The sequence below is a fragment of the Vitis vinifera genome, chromosome 13 (assembly GCF_030704535.1).
Source record: "Vitis vinifera cultivar Pinot Noir 40024 chromosome 13, ASM3070453v1".
NCBI classification, from domain to species: Eukaryota; Viridiplantae; Streptophyta; class Magnoliopsida; order Vitales; family Vitaceae; genus Vitis; species Vitis vinifera.
Window position 1 is genome coordinate 20,008,214 of NC_081817.1, and position 15,171 is coordinate 20,023,384.

The 15,171-nt window shown below is 33.7% G+C and overlaps 1 protein-coding gene and 1 long non-coding RNA gene across 9 annotated transcripts in view; one reads left to right on the top strand and one right to left on the bottom strand.

Moving 5' to 3' along the window:
* LOC100254420 (putative disease resistance RPP13-like protein 1) overlaps positions 1-7,764 on the top strand; it is a 33,979-nt gene extending 26,215 nt beyond the window's left edge. Inside the window, exons 8-15 of one of the 8 annotated variants that reach the window (XM_059741680.1) lie at positions 5,303-5,386; positions 5,505-5,575; positions 5,699-5,776; positions 5,856-6,003; positions 6,089-6,182; positions 6,577-6,676; positions 6,818-7,343; positions 7,624-7,764. The gene's annotated coding sequence lies outside the window, so the exon portion shown is untranslated. Of the gene's footprint in view, positions 1-5,302; positions 5,576-5,661; positions 5,777-5,855; positions 6,183-6,576; positions 6,677-6,817; positions 7,344-7,623 lie in introns of all 8 variants that reach the window. The other 7 variants (XM_059741673.1, XM_059741674.1, XM_019217629.2 and 4 more) reach the window with 7 other exon arrangements.
* A 5,636-nt stretch (positions 7,765-13,400) lies between these two features.
* Positions 13,401-13,813, bottom strand: LOC109121532 (uncharacterized). Its single transcript, XR_002029179.1, has 2 exons — positions 13,769-13,813; positions 13,401-13,673 (listed from the first exon to the last, which is right to left on the bottom strand). It is a non-coding gene; the product is annotated as an uncharacterized LOC109121532 (long non-coding RNA).
* Positions 13,814-15,171: the final 1,358 nt, after the last annotated feature.

The window sequence follows — 15,171 nt, forward strand, 5'->3', positions numbered from 1 at the left end:
TTTTTTTTTTACCTCCTTTAGGAAGGAGTTTTCAATGATATATTAGGTATTTTTTTTGGTTTTTTATCATTGTCATTGTCTTATTTGAATGCTATAGCAAGTTGGTTGAAGAGCATTTATAATGAACTAGATTTGGGATTCTAGTTTAGCTTTGCAAACTAGGTTGGGCATTTAATTTAATCATGTATACTAGACCAAAGGTTGTGTGTGTATCATAATATATAATTAGGGAGTCTAGTTATATGACTCAATTCAATAGGGCGTTGAGCTACATTATCTAACTTGAACTAGTGTCAAGTTTGACAAAAAATAACTTCTTCTTTTTTTGTTGGTTTTATTCTTTTAACCTTATCATTTTAACTTCTAACTTGAGCTAAAAATAATGTTATTCCAAATAGTGTCTTATCTACTAAAGTAGCGGATTGTTTTGGGGTTAAAAGTTTAATTGTTAATAAATTTGATGATGTTTTATTGTACATATATATTTTTAAACATCTTTGAATGCTATAAGTCAAAAGAATGAGTGTAATTTTGTTGATGAAATCAATGTTTTAGTGCATTAATGTTTTTAAATATTTTTAATATGGATTATTATGATGCTCATAAATGACCACATGAATGAAGTTTTTACTAACTAGAGGAACATTTTTCAGTTGATAAGACCAGTTTATTTAATAGGTCACATAGAGGCATATGTTCTTACAACATCATAATGAACAATAGGTATTAAGGTTATGTAGTGTTGTATGGTTGCAAAAAGTCGGTGATCAATAATAAGTTTCTACAAACATTACACTTCTTAAAAGCGCCATGAAATCGAGTGTCATTGTAAAGAGTGTTTAGCGATGTTGACACTTTTAATAGCGTCATTGTAAATATGGAACAAATAATGATGTTTTTTAGAAGCATTGAGGTGTACCAATTTGCCAATGTTATTGTTGATTTTGTAAATAATGACACTTACAAAAACTGTTATTGTTCAAGATGAAATAACCTTGACGTCTTTTGGAAGTATCATTGTTCACCTTTTCCATTGTTGATTGCTCTAAACCTTGACACTTAGTGGAAGTGCCAAGGATTGTGACAATCTAAAATTAGCTTCACCTATTGCTCTTTTATTTTAATTGGCATTTGATATTGAAATAACTCAAATATAAAGAAAATAACAATCATTTATCCATCCAACAACTATCCAATAATTAAATAAAATTAAAGTAATTTTTATTTATCTATCCCATAAATGAAGTGCTAAGAGTAATAAATTTATAATATAAAAGAGAAATCACATTGCATATTGTATATATGAGTAACACAAGAAGTCTGAAAAAAAAAAAAACATATCCCTAGCTAAAACAATAACTTCCTTTGTTATTTTTTTTTAAATGTCACCCAATTGTGCCTTCATCTTTAATGGAAGTTGTTCATTTCTTGAATTTTCGTCATAGCTAGAGATCATCTTTCTTTGTGCTAAAATGCAATGGTGACATTCCTTCCCTTTTAAATTTTCTCACTTCCTTAGGCTTAGTGATTTCCTAATCAATTAATACAACAATGTTCCATATAAGTTCATGTCATGAAAAGGTTATTTGAAAAAAAAACATGGAAATTAATAATATTATCTTTCATAAGGTATAATAAGTCATTTTTTTTCTTCAATTTGCTTCAAATTGAGGTGCTCTTAGATAAAATTCTTCTCAACTATAAGCTAAACTAGCCCATAACATATTATTAATTGATTGAAAACAAAAAAATAAAAATAAAAATAAAATAAAATCAAGTGAGAATTTGAGTTAGAATCTAAGGTGTGTAGGAGTCATTGTAATTCTAATTTGTGAAATCATTTTTAAGATGTAACAATAATTATATGAAGTCACTTAGACTTCGAATTATCCAAATTTGTAACATAGATATTATATATAACCAAAATTTGTATAGTATATTTAATTAAATAAATGTAAGATATGCTATTCCATATAAGCTAGACCTAGGGCATATCTTTGTTCAATATTCAATCTTGTAAATTAAATATACTCCATAATAGTCCTTCACCCACAATATATTTTCAGTAACCATGAAGGAAAATTGGAATCAATTATTCCCATGAAATGGATAATCAAGATCGGTGCAAACAAGTCAACTACAAATAGCTAGTTAAACAATTAACTTGGATTTCAACTTTCAATTTCACAACAACAAAATTAAATCAAATACCCAAAGATCAAATACAACAAACAAGATGGTACACCACACCGGTGAACAATTGCACCATACTTTCTCCAAATTTCAAACACAAACCCTAATAAGAAACTCTAATGGGTATAAATGTGAGAGAGAGAAAAAATCATCAATTTGCAATTAAAAAAATTCAATTTTAATACCAACAAAATAAACACAACACACCAATTTTATACAACTGAAATTCAATAACAATGCCTATGAATTCCAAACTTGAATAATTCTTGTGATTTTGTGAAAGGTTCTCTCTCATCTTTGCTATTTGGGAAGGCAAAGGTGAGGGGTAGTCTTTCCAATAGTGTAAGCTTGTCTTTGCCAATATGAGAATCAAGTGAATTGATTATTTCATAATTCAAAGGCCTCTTATAGGAGGATATGTTTTGATTTGATGATGAAATTTACAACCCTATCATGATGAACGTTAGAGAATTAGATGGTGGAAATGTAGAAGAACTATTAAGCTTATCAGACAAAGGCACCATGAAGTAGTTGATATAATTAGGAAATGAAAAATATATGCTACCTTTTCATCGATTTGAGAAAGGGGAAAAACGGTGGATTTGAGAAAGGGGAAGAATGGCGTTATATAGCTCACATTCCAAGAATATTGATCAATAATGTGCTATATTAATCAAAGTGCCACTCCGCCAATATAGAGTCAAGTAATTCTTTTGCGCTTGAACTTTTCTTTCAAGTTCCAATTCATTCGCTAGTCCTGTTTATTTGATTTAAGGTTTTCTTTTTCTTGAAGCTTCAAGCCTGAAACAAATATTGAACACATTTTCATGCTCTGTTTTGATTTGGTGGTTTGCAAGAATTAAATGAACCATTTATAACTATTGAAAAATTAAGAAAAAAATAACGTAAGAACCATGGATATTTTGTTTGTTTTTTTTCTAGGAATGTTTTTTTTAAATTTCTTATATACAGGGCACAGAACAACTGTAGGGCATATTCTAGTTAGTTGCTTTATTAGCAAGTCATTCAAATTGCTTTGTTTTTTTCTTGCTTCAATATATCAAATTTTATGTACAACTTTATTGACTTGAATTTCAATGCTTTTAAATAATTTTATTCACAATTTCATGTGTTTGATTAAACTCATTTAATTGAAATTAAACACGTTTAAATTATCGATTGGACAACATCTAAAACATTTTTGGTTCCTCATAAGTGTTAAATAAATTTCTCTTAGATTTTTGTTTTTCCCTCAATTTTCCGATAAATCTGAGAACCAAAATAGTTTTATAATTTCTAATTTTAAAAAATTATCAAACCAAACTAATCGTCATTTTTTGTGTTTTTTGTCTTTTCATTTCAATGTTCATTGTAAGTAATCAGGATGAGCATAGAAGATTTCTTATGATAAACAAAGTTTCGATTATGACCATGGAAGAAACATGTAAGGTAAACAACAATAATTTTATGTCAATGTTTTTTAGATATGAGATCATTTGGAATTCATGTGAAGTATTTTATGATACTTGAGTTAGTCAAATTTTTTAGATGTTTGAACTCTCCTTTGGTTCAGCAGCTTGCAGTGATTGGGCGTCCATGTAAAATGTGCTCTAACCAAGTGGACTTCTGCAAAAGGTAAGCAATAGGCATAAATCTCTTCTTGAGACAGTTGATGCACTTATTTTTGTCTCAATTTTGATGACATTTTCTTCATGTTATGACTTTTGCAAGGAAGTGGAATATGAAGAAAGATAGATTGTTCAGATTTTCCCTGTGAGGAAGGGAGATTCCTGGGTGCTCAACACTTGATGCTCATTGCTCTGTTCAAGAAGACTAAGAAACTCAGAGGTACAAGGTTCATCTCCCTATAATTATCTCTAAAAATTTTGATTATTTCATTTATACATTAATCAATTGAAGAGATTCGGATCCTCTTCTGTTAAATATCTACTTGCATGGGATTTTTGATTTCAGGATCAGTTTCAGCCATGTCAAAGCAAAAGGAAAAGCTGAAGCTGAAGATATCATGTATAGAAACAGAGGAATTTCCATTGAAACTAGTCCAAATGATGGTACTCTTTGTCACCCAGCTTCTTCAGAAATTGCTGCTTGGCCCATGGCAAGGTTAACAATCCCCTCAACTGTGAAACAGTTTTTGATGAGGTTGGCTAATGATCAAATTCCACCAGTTCACTATGATTTATACTGTAACATGATCATATGTATAAACCCTGAAGTTCTTATATAAATGCTGAGAATCTTCTATTGGGCCCTAATGGATTATGGAAGTTGTGTGATTTTGGAAGAACCTCCACCAATCATAAGCACTTTAAGAAGCCTGAAGAAATGGGCATTGAATGGAAAACTATGTTTTTTGATAAGTTAGTGCTTTTGGTTGAAAAAATGTCGACTCCCAGTTTCTTCCTTTTCCTGTCCTAGATGTGGGGATTTGTTTAGGAGGAAACCTATAAATGAGAAAGTAGACATTTGGGTAAGTCAATTGTACTTTATTTTTCTTCAATAAGTCTGGGGTATAATTTGCCTCTTGTGAAGTTTCCTGTGCTTTTCAATACAACCAAAACCTGAAGTTTACCTTTTTGTACCCATTCATGTGTCTGATAGGTTTTCTTCTCATAACAGCACAGAGAAAAGATTGAAGCAACAGACTGGGAACTCCAGCAAAGAAAATCCGTTTCCCCTGGCCCAGACTCCGATCTTTGGCAGGCTTTCTCTGAGGCAGGTGCCCAGACAACAATAGCAAGTCTGTTAGGACCCGAAATGGCCATCACAACAAACCAGCCACAGAAGGAACTTCTGGCCATAAGAGATGGGAATAGGTAAAAAAGCAAAACAAAAAGGGATTCACGGCTTTCTGGGCATGATTATGCTTGTAAGTATTGAGTGTTTGCCTTATGCAATAGAGTACAACATCTGCATATGTTCCCTGGTTTCCATGGACTACTTACAAACTTGTACTCTTCTGAATGCCTTGATTTTCAGGTCGGAAAAATAATAATTTCTTTTAATATTGTCCTGTCTGTGACCTTATCCTTCTATTTTGCCATCTATTTTTGATGTTGTTTTCTTCTTGTTTTTTGGCTTGTCTTAGGTCTTGAGCCCAAACAACACCCATTGTCTCTTAAGACCATATATGGTCATTGTAACATTTTATTTGGCATTGCAGTGGTGTGAGGTAGAGGGGTGGATTCTTCATCCAGGTTTTATGTTACTGTTTTTAGAAAATTATTAGTCAAATGAGTTTTTGGACTGTCTTTAGCTATTTTTGACTATTTTTCCATAGCTTATCTTAGATCTAAATGCATTAGCTGGACAATAGAATGGTGGTTACTTATCTAACAGATGTTGTTTTACTAGACCATGGGTGAGCTCTCTGACCAATTCTCATCTTTAAAGGGCTTCTATATATAAACTTTTAGCGTTTCATTGATGTTTTTAATCTTATTGCAGAATGAAAGAAAACTCAACCCTCTCATCCGTAATTCAGACTGGCCATGGAATAAGCTCAAGCCTTTCTGTACAGAGAAGCTGGACTCTCAATTTTTTGATTTGTAAATATCCAAAGGTATTTCCTTTTCCTTACTGATTGATAGTTGTTGACTTGTTGATTATCCTGAGATTCATGTTTGCCTCCCTTCACACAGCTATGATTTCAAAGTCATTAAATGTGCCAATCCCCGTTGACCTCAATCAGAGCTTAAGGAGTGTGTTAGACTGTTACCATTGATCACCTCAGTCCAAAAGGCATTCCATTCAGGGAAGAGGAAATAGAAGAAAATGGCAGCTCTTGATGTATTTTGATTTTGATCAAGGCTTTCTTGATGTATACTCTGATGTTTTGCTCAAATTAATCCTGATGATTTTCTTAACTGGAAAGGTGACTTTTCCCAGTGGGGGAATTGGAGGAAGGGGAGATTCCTGGGTGCTGAACTATTGATGTTCATTGCTCTGTTCAAGAAGAACAAAAAACTGTGAGTAGAAGGTTCATCACTTTAGAATTATCTCCTGAACATTCTGAAATATAATTTACTCATCCGGGTTGAGCTCTAAAATTATGGTAATGGTTAGAAAGCAAAGCCCTCTTCCAGAATTTATGGTCTGGTCATTTTGTCTTCTCTCCAGTGTTGAAACTTTCCCAGTCTTCCAGAATTTTGTTGTTACTCCAAACAATGAATAGGATTCATTTATACATTTAATCGATTGAAGAGATTTGGATTATACAAAATGGGAATGAAGTTATACATAGAAACCCCTAGAGTTCTTGTATAAATGCTATAACAAACACCACTGAAAATGCAGAATGATCCATTTCTGTTCCTTATCATTTAGTTTGAAGGAAACATTGATGAATCCCTTGCTTTGCAGATTGAACCCCGGCATTGAGCTGATGCTTCATAACGTGTTATTATAAGAGACATAGGCTGCCCGAGTTGTCTGAATATACCCCATAGTCCCTCTGATGCCTGTGAGTGTTCTAGTCTGGTTGCTTATCAGAAGCTTTCCCAGTCCAAGTTTGCAACTTTGGCTGTAAAAGAATCATCCAAGAGTTACGTTCTGAGGGCTTTATGTCGCAATGGATGATCTGTTTACTGTATTCTTTATGTAGGTACACCAGTCCTTGGGCGCCTCCAAAAAGGAAGCTTGATAAAGAACCATTGTGCATAAACTCATACACCAGTTCCATTTGCAAACCTCAGGTTCTCAAAAATGGCAACTGCACAGTAGGCTCCAACACCAATCCCTGAGTTGGCAATATGGTATTAGTTGGGTGCTTGAAGCTCTCCCATATACAGGTATACAATTTCCATCTCCAAGCATGGCACCATGCACTGCTTTGCTGCTCACATTACCAGTCTTTGTCTTCCATATCTCTTAGCCTCTGGAGAACAAGCTGTCCATTGGTAGCAAGCTCGACTTTTGATCCTCTTGGCGCCGGTTAACTTCCATTTGCAGTCCAGAGAGCAAGAAGGAATAGATCCTTTTCACTTGGAGACGGTCGGAATCCAAATGCAAAATCACCAGAAGGGGAAGCCCATGTGGAGTTGTCATCAGTGGCATAGAGAGATGAACCCAAGCTTATATTACTATAAGCTTGGCTGATGATTAACAAGTAGAGGTAGAAAGACAGTAAGGTGGTGTTTGTTTTTTTACTTAATTCTAAATAGAACCTTAATACTTAATAGTATTAAATATTAGGTTGTTTGTTTTTGTAGTATTTTATTTCTATTAAGTATTAAAAAGTAAAAAAAACCATTGTGTTATTTTTTCTATTTAGAAAAAGCCACATATTTTGGCTTTTTCTATTTAGTAAAAAGTTTATGATAAGTTATGAAAAAGTAAAAAAACAAACTACCTAAATTCTAAAACTAAATGGTTTTCAGCAAAAAGCCAAAAAAACAAACACCACCTAAGTTATTATGTGAATAATTGGTCACCCGACTGGTTTTCCCTGCATGTTGATTAAGTTGAAAGAGTCTAGTGAATATTATTTTCTTCTATAATTGAACATCCTCTTGTAATTGAATAGTGTGAAAGCAAATTTTTTTCAAGATACCTCTTTCTTCTTCAACAAATGAATATTGAGATCATAGGATTAAAGTAAGTGACAGCTGATAAGATTTCCTACTATTGAACCTGACATATTTCAGAAGCTCTGTTGTCTTCTGCAATATCATGATATATATCATGCTCACCAATTCTCAAACATCTCAAACCTAGTCAAGCTTAGAAACTCATCCCCTTGATCTAGATTCTTCCAGGGTGATATGTATCAGAAACATATATGAACCTCACATGAACATTCATCTGCCCATATACAAACCTGATCACAAAGGAGATGTATACTTCGCCAATCCTAAGTATCACTAAGCAGACATGTACAAACCAAACAGCTTTTCACTAAGTGAGGCTTGATCACGTGCTACTCTAGTGCTTTAGGTATCACCCCACCCCAAAACTCGTGCACTCTGTTCTTACTCCCTATCAAACAACAATTCCTAGAACACATTAAGTGGGATTTTTAGGTCTTTATCTGCAATTTGACACCAAGTTTTCATTGAGAACATCTTTCTTCCTCAGTCTTTTGAAGCTAGTGATCTCGATGAAGTCTCTACAAACCCTGTTTGGGGTCATTGTAGTTTAAACCAAAGTGTCCCCAGTTATATGAATGTAGGCCACCATAGCACCATAGATTCATGGAGTTTCCCATGTTTCTGCAATTTGGATCAAATTAAGATGAAGTTAATGAGCTTCAAGATGAACTACAACACACTTTTTTGCCACTTTTTCTGTGATCAAAATAATGGGGTTCGAGTTTTTCCTTCCGGGGCTTGGAGAAAAAGAGAGATACAACAAGAGAGTGATCTTTTAATTTCTAGCTGTAGAGGTTTACTGGCATTTGTCAAATGTAACGTTCTTGGCGCCCATTTGGATAGTGCAGTTTGAGTTTCGTTACATATTTTGCTTAGATTAAATTATGATTAATCAGCATTGAACCACCACCTAGTCATGCCCATCCTGAATACTATTAAAACTCATTCCATTTTCTGGGTCTTAATAGGGTGTTTGGTAATCATTTGACTTAATAACTTAATTTAATTCATTAAATAGATTAAATATATTTGCTAAAATAACTTAATATTATAATTTAAAGTTACTTTTAATTTTAAGTGTTAAATCAAAATAATTAACTTATTTTTAATCTCATTTTTTTTTGTCTCATTTGTTCATATCTTGTTAGCGTACATTTTAAAATCATGACTTCAAATTCATGACTCATTTATTATTGTGAATATTGTGTAGTTATTTTATGAATCTGTTAAATGTTTAATAAACAAATTTATTATTTAAGATTAATAAAAATAAATATTAAATAAAATTAATGAATGTAAATACTAATTCAAATTAATGAAGGTAAATATGACAATTTGTGATTTAAAATATTTTTTAAATTAACTTTATCAAATAACTTTAATACTTAAAATAAATATTAAACAATAAATTTTAAGCAAATAATTTAAATATAATATAATTTAAAGTCAACTTAAGTTATTTAAGTAACAAATGTTAAGTTTTCAAATAAATCTTAATCAATGACTTAAACATGAGATCTCTTGCACTTAGCACTGCAATTAATGTTAAAATTCTATATTTATTTAATGACATATAAACTTTTATTAAATAAGAATATTTACGCAATGTGTCTATATAGGAGTTGGAATGCTTATGCAACATCTAAAATTGAAAGTGATGCGACTCATGGTAGCTTAGCTTTAAAGGCGTATCAACAAAATTTATACCTTGAATACTATTACTAAAGTAGCCAAGCTACTATAGCATAGTGGTTCTAGGATCGTTCACTGGGAAGGGTTTTCGCAAACACAAGTGATATTCAAGTTAGGAAAATAGGTGATTTTCTTATGGATGTTAGCTTTAAAAGAAGATGTAAATGTTTTAGAAAGATTTAAACTAATCTAAGCTAACATTAAAGACTAAAATGAAAGGGTGTAAAAACAAGTTTCTCAAAGATAGGATAGCTATGCTCTGGCTCTTATGCAAATTGGAAATCTCAGGATAGGCTCCTCGCGTTGGGGTTGCAACTATGGTGATGCTTGCTTCCCGAACCGGTATGGATTTAGCAAATCACGTTTTAATCCTTTAAAATGGCAAAACAGATGGTAGTGAATTTCATCAATGGTTATTCACCTTAGACTTCCTTTGAATGGCTCGTAAGAGATAACTAATGGTCTAAAGCCAAAAGCTTACCAAATATTGGCAACTCAAAGTCATTCCAGGTGATAAACTCACCTTTCAATGGCCATTGAAATTGGTTCTAACGGATTAATACAAAACTTGGAATTGAAAACCTCACCTTCCAATAGCTCGTAGGAGATAACTAATGGATAGAAATCCAAAAGCTTATCAAGTATTGGCCGTTGGAAGTTGTCCAAAGGAAATAAAAACCAAACTTTGCATTAATGAACCTTTAATGAAAAACGACTACCTTACCTTCCGGGTGTGAGAAATTTCCATGGGATTGCATCCAAGTCATCACATAACATCCATACTTTGAGAAACTAAAAGTTTTAGCCAATCATCCTCTGAGGAAAAGCCCTTAGAGGCTGTTTGGCTACCAAGAAAATAAAATAGTGAAGAGAAAAGAGAAAACGAGAGAGTGTAAAACGTAATATGTATTATATATCTATATATCAATTATTTGTTACAACGGATGCAAGGGGATATAAATAGAGAAGTTTTTCCAACTTTCCTAGCTAATAAATCTTATGATTGGTGGATTACAAGGAGAAGAATGGAAATTTATACAAAAATATCTAAAAGAAAAGATCTAAAGTGGAGTCGGCAGAAACAGGGGAAAATTCGCACCACGCATGGGGTGTGCGAAATTTTCGCACACCTGAAGAAGGTGTGCGAACTTCGCACACCATTCGCACAGCTAAAGGGGGGTGTGCGAAATTCTCGCACACCTGGAGCAGTTGTCTTCCGAAGGCCATATCTTCCTCGTTTCAGCTCCAAATCATGCACGGTTTGAAGCGTTGGATTCTTGACTTCCTGAGCTTTGAAATGGTATATAGCATGTAGAGAATGGACTTCGGGAAGTGCTCCAAAAGTGCCAACGAAGACTGCAGCTGCTGTCCTCTGTTTTCCTCCTTGCTTTTCTTTGCTTTTCTTTGCTTTTCTCCTTTTGTTGGCTTGCTTTGGTGTAGCTAAAAGCTTGATTTAACTTGTCCAAGTAGCTCCTCCATCATTTGGCATGCTTGAATTGATTCATAAGCTGATATAAACATGTAAACTTGCCACAAAATGGTTAAAACCAATTACTAAGGACCTTAATGAATTAATTGGGTTAAATGAATATGATTACTACTCAAAGGTGCTTAAAACCATTATAATTAGGTCTACAAAATAGCACTTTTTGGTAGTAATCAGAAAGATACCCAATTTTATATTCCATATCGAATAAGAAAAAGTTCTTAATATTATGTACGTATGAATTGCTCTTAACAATGTGAATGCAATTTAAAGTGATGATGATCCATTAAAATTAAAGCGGACAATATTTACAGGATTGGAAGAATCATTATATCGGATGTCACTTGATTGTTGAGCACCAACCCAAGCATTCCTCTATTAATTTCACCATGAGATGAGAACAAAAAATAAAACTACCCTAAATTTCTTTCTTTATTTTTCTTATTTCCTTTGCTGTGGAGAATGTGAAGGAACAATCAAAAGTTTTGGCATTAATTTTATACCCACATTAATTGCTTCACTACCTAAACTTAATAATATATATCTATATATAAAAATGATTTTTAAGTTTTGATTTCATTTATTAGCTAGAGGATTATAGCATGGTAAAGTATTTAAGTATTATAATATAATTAATTTTACCTTTAAAATAAATTAATATTGGATGAGTCATTTAATAGGATGAGATCATGGAAAAACTAAAGAAGATGATCTAGCCATTTAATCGTGTATGATATTCAACTTTCATACATTTTGTTAAATATTTGAAATGTTATTCATATAATTAATTTTTTTTTCTAATTTTTGTGGTATTTTTTAAATCCTCAATTTCTATTGAATAAATAAAAATACCGATAACAATTAACATGACTCTTCAGACTACCTAACATTGTTGTAGACCGTCATGTCCCGGTTTAGGAATGTTAACTCAATTACCTTTCAAAGCTCGAGTGTCACGCGTTGTCTGACGAGCTTCCCCCATCTCTTAGGATTAACTAACCCATGTGCAAGTGTCGTTCATGTGGAACCTTCCCCATCATAATGAAATTTCAAAGATTACCTAAGCTTGTTAGTCAAGGTTACAGACTCGTTGAATACATTAGTGTAGCGTGCATGTGCCCAAAACATCTAAGGGCATCGTAGACGTATTATTGCCTCAAACTTCCTTGGCCTAAGTGATCATGGTCCCTCTAAGAAGTTGGATGTGGAGGCCTACCTCCACATAGTTTGCAAGCTAAGGTCCTTTTAGTATTAGGTTTTTTTTTATTTTTTTATTTTTAGTATTAGGTTTTTTTTTTCTTGGGGGGAGGGGGTTAAAAAAAGGCTAAAGGGCCCATCATATGGTGATGTGACATACAGTACTGTTGGACACACAAAAAGTGAGTAACTGCATAAACTCCAATCTAAGTGTAATGCACGCAAAAGAAAATACATGCAACGTGTGTAACATTTCTAATTTCATATTCCCAAGAGGCCCTCCGATTTCCACACCAAAACCTCTCATAACAAAACTTAGTACCCAAAATACCACCTCAAAGAGTGGGTCATGCCCTAAAATCTAGAGGGCATTTTAGGTATTTGAGAGAATACTTAAATTTAGTACCAAAAATACCACTCAAAAGAGTACCATGCCCTAAAATTTGGAGAGCAGTTTTGGGATATGCAGAGAATAATACGAGCTCAGCCATGGGGTGTCTTTTTGTATAAAGAGATGATGTTTTGTAGAGAAGAATCGAAAGCAAAAATGGTGATTAGAGGGTCTCTTCTTATGTTATTCTCTACTATTGTTGGATCAATGGCCCCCAAATATTTCATATATCTCTCTAGCTATTGGTTTTGTTCAACCTGCCATGTAACACCTTACAAACTCCTTCTTAAGTGCTTCCTTTATTGGCAGTTGTCACATGAATCATTTGTTGTGTTGGAAAAAACGCTGATACCACTTTTTTTTTCAGAGACAATTGAATAATAGACAAGAAAAAAATAATTTAAGTGATTCAAGAATGTGCTTACATCCATGGGAAGAGAATAAATCAACTCACTATTAACCTAATTTTTCTTTGCTTGCTATCTTTCAAGATCCAAACCAAGGCTAAGTTTATATAATTTCTCTTTCTAGTTAAGTTACAACATCAGTTGATAGTGTACAAGAGGTCAACTCTAATATTTAAAAATAAGACTTCAAAAACAGTTTTGAGAAAGCAATATTACATGACAGATGGAATATTCTTCGAACATTTTAGAAATACCACTTATCATCACCTGCTATTATTCCCTTTGACACAACACTACATGACTGGGATGTAAAAAACATGCATCTCCATTCACACACATAAATTTGGTCTTGCGGGTTATCTACTGTTCCTCTGACGATGGTTTTTGGGGGTGAATAGATTGTCTCACTCTATTCCTAGAAAAACTAACCACTAGAAGGTGTCATAAATTCTTGAAATTATGGGATCATAAATGGTTGCACATGCAGGTTATATTTGTACAATAAGAAGTTTGAAAGAATAACTAATTCCTATTGATTGTTACCTCTAAAAGTGTTCCAAACCTAAAAGGCAGTAGCTTGGAAAGACTTCCTTGGGATAATGGAAGTTTGTTTGCTTGGTTGATAAGAACTTATTTCCCCGTTCATCAGTGCTGGTCTTAAGACAACAAACATTGCAAAATTATTCCACATCTAATTCCTACAAGAATGCAAATTAAGTCTTCAAGATTCAAAAGAAATTGAAACTTTGGATGACAAATTTTAGCAATTTCATACTAGTAAATGCAACCATACCTTCATCATCAAGAGTTTGGACAAGTGTGCAATTGGATACGGATGAAGTTTATAGCCACTAATTAACACATGACAATGCCAATGCTTGAACCTTTTATGGTAAAAAAAAAAAACCAATAAAAATGTATATAAATCAGGCATGTCTTTTAGAAGCACTAAAAAAGGCAGTTGAGAAGAAACTCCTAAATAAGACCTAGATTACGAAACAAGCTAATTGAATCTGAACACTTTAGATGGATGAAGAAAGTGAGGGACAATAAACCATATAAAGAAATAGCTGGTGAGAAATTTAAGAATAATGAAATACAATTACCAACAAAAATGAAAGGAAAATAAAACCTAAAAGCACAAATACTCAACTCTAGATTTTAGATATATTCTCAGAGATGAATCTGGAAAACAATAAATGAACAGAGAATAATATATTTTTCAAATTGAGAAACCTAGCAAAATCAACATATTTAAGCAACCTCATTGATGTAAGGTTCAATAATATAGTAGACAGATGAGAAATGGAGGAGAGAGGGCTAGAGAGAGAACGAGCGAGAGCTCCGATGGAGAGTGAGGCGTGCGGCGAGCGAGAGAAAGTGTAGATGGTGGAGCGAGCGAGGGTGCAGAGGGTGTTGTCTTCGTGGGGACTAGGAAAAGCTTTAGAAAGGGTAGTTTTGGAGTGGAGTTGAAGTCGTTCGAGGTCGAGGTGGAGGAGCAGAAAGGTAAAGTGCAAGCTACAATTGTGGAACTGAAATGAGGGATCTTCTCGTGGATTAGGTTGGGACCGAAGATCATTGGGTTTTTTTTCGATGGTCTAGTTCTTTGTATTAAGGACGCGGGAACTGGTAAAAGGGAAAGAAAGTGGAAGGAAAGTGGGAGAGCCTATTCTCTGGTGCGGGATCAAAATAAGGGGGGTATTTTCTTCGATTAGAGGTTGCGGACCTGGAAAACAAAAGGTTTTGCATCTTTATTCCAAAAGGAAGAAGAGCTAAGGGTGGCTGGGTTTCAATGGTGGAGACGCTATGGCGATTGGGTTTTACTAACGGAGAAGAGGGATGCCAAAAAAAAGAAGCGTTGTTGTCGAAATCTAGCATGGGGAAAACCTACGCGGAAGTGGCTAAATAGCCAAGAGGAAAAGAAAAAACAATGATTAGGGTGGAGATAAGAAAGAAGGAGCTGAGCCGAAACTTAAACAAGCTGGCTCACTGTTTAGTTGGGATTTGGAATCCTAGCTCTGTGAGAGGGGATGACCTAAGAAGTAGAAGGACCCATTTGGAGAATATTTGGAGACTGAAGGGTAATCTAGGGCTAGCGAAATTGGAAAGGGGCAAAGTTTTACTTGAATTTGAGTTTTTGGTAGAAGCAGAGAAAACCTTAAAAATCGGGGGTATTTCGGTTGGGGGGTCTCTCAT